The following is a 4,310-nucleotide window of genomic DNA, read 5'->3' on the forward strand; positions in this document are numbered from 1 at the left end:
TCTTTTTTGCTTCTTTTCTAAAATTTTCTTTTCTCTTTCTCTCTTTTAATAATAACAATCCTAATAGTTGTAAAGTGGCATCTCTTTTTTTTTTTTGAGACAGAGCGAGCCTCAAGCTGTGACATCACAGCTCACAGCAACCTCAAACTCTTGGGCTCAAGTGATTCTCTTGCCTCAGCCTCCCAAGTAGCTGGGACTACAGGCACCCACCACAACGCCCGGCTATTTTTAGAGATGGGGGTCTCGCTCTTGCTCAGGCTGGTCTTGAACCTGTGAGCTTAGGCAATCCACCTGCCCCTGGCCTTCCAAAGTGGTAAGATTACAGGCGTGAGCCACTGTGCCGGCCCCCTGTGAGCACTCTTAAAACAGAAAGTCTGTAAATGAATGGACCTAAAAATTACTTATATGGTTTAAATGCTTTTATTCTAACTTCTTGATCCTTGCCCATGATTTCCCTTTGTTTGTGTATAGAGCAGGAGGCTGAAGGGATAGATGACTCATGTGGAAAATGCTATTTGTTAGTAAGTGTGAAAAATAACAGTCCTTCCCTAATTAAATCTTGTTTGTGACAAGTAAGCCTGCCAGGGTTGTTAATATTCAAGGGTACTCAGTGATTGTTATTGCCGAAGGGCAAACCCAAGTTAAACCTGGGACAAAGCTACTCAGAGCTAGCATCCCAAGTATTTGGAAGGTGCCTGCCATGTGACACAGCCCCTGAGAAGCAACAATGTGTTGGAAACAGTCTGATATCATTTGTAGCAATGTCCAGGATTTTCTTAGAAACCCTCTGGACTAAGGATTTGAAATGAGAAAACATGGAGAAATTATATACCACAAGAAAGTTGATTGCAGGCATTTGATGGCAACGTGCCATGTCTCCACTGTAAACATGAGTCACTTTCATAGTGTCACTGCTTCTCTACAGCCTGTGCCTTGGTTTCTGTGTATTCTCATGTTGACGAATTGGTACTGAATGTAGGTGTAGAAACTCCTTTTTCTCTTTTTTTTTTTTTTTTTTGGAGACAGAGCCTCAAGCTGTCCCCCTGGGTAGAGTGCCGTGGCATTACAGCTCACAGTAACCTCCAACTCCTGGGCTCAAGCGAGTCTCCTGCCTCAGCCTCCCAAGTAGCTGGGACCACAGGCGCCCGCCACAACGCCCGGCTATTTTTTGGTTGCAGCCGTCATTGTTGTTTGGCGGGTCCGGGCTGGGGATTCGAACCCGCCACCTTAGGTGTACGTGGCTGGCGCCTTAGCCGGTTGAGCTATAGGCACCGAGCCAGAAACTCCTTTTTCTCTATGTGACATTCCCACCAGCAATTCAGGAGAGTTCCAATTTTTCCACAGCCTTGCCAACACTTGTTATTTTTATTCTCTTTTTTGCTTCTTTTCTAAAATTTTCTTTTCTCTTTCTCTCTTTTAATAATAACAATCCTAATAGTTGTAAAGTGGCATCTCTTTTTTTTTTTGAGACAGAGCGAGCCTCAAGCTGTGACATCACAGCTCACAGCAACCTCCAACTCCTGGGCTCAAGTGAGTCTCCTGTCTCCACCTCCCAAGTAGCTGGGACCACAGGTGCCCACCACAATGCCTGGCTATCTTTTGGTTGCAGCCGTCATTAGTTTTTTTTTGGCCAAGGATGGGTTTGGGGCTGGCGCCCTACCCTTTTGAGCCACAGGTGCTGCCCAGCAGCTGTCATTGTTGTTAGGTGGGCCCGGGCTGGATTCGAACCTGCCACCTTAGGTGTATGTGTCTGGTGCCTGGCGCCTGCCACAACACCCGGCTAGGTTGCAACCGTCACTGTTGTTTTGGAGGGCCTGGGCTGGATTCGAACCTACCACCTTAGGTGTATGTGGCCAGTGTCTTAGCCGCTTGAGCCATAGGCGCCAAGCCCTTTTTTTTGAGAGAGAGTTTCACTTTATTGGTCTTGGTAGAGTGCTGTGGCGTCATAGCTCATAGCAAACTCAAACTCTTGGGCACAAGTGATCCTATTGCCTTAGCCCCCTGAATAGCTAGGATTAAAGGTACCTAGCCACAACGCCCAGCTATTTTTAGAGAAGGGGTCTCACTCTTGCTCAAGGTGGTCTTGAACTCCTGAGCTCAAGTGATCCACTGGCCTCAGCCTCCCAGAGTGCTGGGATTACAGGCATAAGCCACCAAGACCAGCCTGGTATTTCATGGTCTTGAATTGCATTTTTTTTTTTTTTTTGAGACAGAGCCTGGGTAGAGTGCCGTGAAATTATAGCTCACAGCAACCTCCAACTCCTGGGCTCAAGCGAGTCTCCTGCCTCCGCCTCCCAAGTAGCTGGGACCACAGGCACCCGCCACAGCACCCGGCTATTTTTTGGTTGCAGCCGTCATTGTTGTTTGGCGGGTCCGGGCTGGGGATTCGAACCCGCCACCTTAGGTGTATGTGGCTGGCGCCATAGCTGGTTGAGCTATAGGCGCTGAGCCACATTTTCTTAATAATTACTGATGTTAAACAACTTTCCATGTGTTCATTAGCCATGTGTCCATCTTCTTTGAAGAAATGTCTGTTCAAGTCCATTGCCTATATTAAAATCGGCTTGTCTTTTTATGTTTAGTTGTAGGAGTTTTTTATATATTTTGAATTTGATTTAGTTTTGTACTCGGCTAAATCCATGTCTGTTCATATTGCAAGTGTATACTAAAGAAAAAAATCTCAGCTAGATTATCTTCAGTTGAAAAAAACAATGTAATATGATAGAGGGTTTAATGATGGTGGAGTTTACCTGGGTCAACAGATGTTACTCCTGGACTGCTTGTTGGGTCGGCTAGATTAGTTAAGTACAGTAGGTGACAAACAAAATAAAAAGGGTAAAAAGTCGGGCGGTGCCGGGGGCTCAAAGGAGTAGGCCTGGCCCCATATGCTGGAGGTGGCAGGTTCAAACCCAGCCCCAGCCAAAAACTGTCCCCCCCCAAAATAAATAAATAAAAATAAAAAGATTTTTTATATAAATAAAAATAAAAAGTTAAGCAGGGCCAAACACAGTGGCTCAGGCCTGTAATCCTAGCACTTTGGGAGGTCAAGGTGGGCTATTGCTTAAGACCAGAAGTGTGAAGTTAAAGTGAGCTATGATGATGCCACTGCACTCTATCCTGGGCAATAGAATGAGACCCTGTCTTGAAAAAAAAAAAAAAAAGGTCAAGCAGAAAGGCCAAGACTCCTTTCAGACCTGCAGTTGTGATTTCCGAGTACCTGGCACTCAAGACTGCCCCTTTACGCCAAGCCTGGCTGTCCATAAACTGGTTGGAAAACGGAAGGGACAAGTTTCACAGGTTTTTGTCTTGCAGTCAGGGAGAGAGTACACCAGTGAATCATTTACAGAGCTCCTTGGAAGAAAAGGGAGTATATACTAGATGGAAATATTGAGACGTGCGAATGAATTGGGAGTACATTATGAGGTCTCGAAGAGGTTTGAGAGAATGGGAATTTAGATGTAAGTGTTAAGTAAGAGAATAGGAAAGTAATTATCAGAAGTAAATATTCAGGGCTAAAGTATTAAAATTAAAGCAAACAATCCTGTTATGCTTTTTGTCTCTAGAACTGATTTTGGTAAAACTATTTTATGGGAATATTGCATCTGGCAGAGTTTTGTGGGGTTTTTTGTTTGTTTGTTTTTGAGACAGAGCCTCAAGCTGTTGCCCTAGGTAGAGTGCTATGGCATCACAGCTCACAGCAACCTCCAACTCCTGGGCTCAAGCGATTCTCCTGCCTCCGCCTCCCAAGTAGCTAGCACTACAGGCACCCACCACAACGCCTGGCTATTTTTTGGTTGCAGCTGTCATTGTTGTTTGGTGGGCCCGGGCTGGATTCAAACCCGCCAGCTCAGGTGTATGTGGCTGGCGCCTTAGCTGCTTGAGTTATTTTAAGAGGCAATGTAAATATTTACTTTCATGTTGTAACCTTTGCCTTGTTTGTAGACTAGTTTAACTGAGCCTTTAAACTGAAAACAAGATACAAGCGTGTGACGGTTTTTTTCTTTTAATTTTAGATTAATATGTGGGTACAAACAATTAGGTCCCAATGTTTGTGGTTTTGTTAGGTAAAATCTCTGTTGTAATTGTGTCCCCCACACAAGACACAACTTGTGCCATATACCCTTACATTGTTATACTAGGTGGGAGCATACCGGTCCCCCTCCCTCTGTCCCTCTCTCCCTGCTCTCCTCCCTCCTACCCTACCATGTGAATTTTGAGATTGTTACATAAATATTACAAATAACTGAAGCACCATGCTACGTGCTAACAAAAATGGACTTTTTCTTTTTCTTTTTTTTTTTTTTTTTTGA

This window comes from Otolemur garnettii, unplaced genomic scaffold, assembly GCF_000181295.1.
Source record: "Otolemur garnettii isolate 467f Iridium unplaced genomic scaffold, OtoGar3 scaffold00017, whole genome shotgun sequence".
Classification (NCBI taxonomy): Eukaryota; Metazoa; Chordata; class Mammalia; order Primates; family Galagidae; genus Otolemur; species Otolemur garnettii.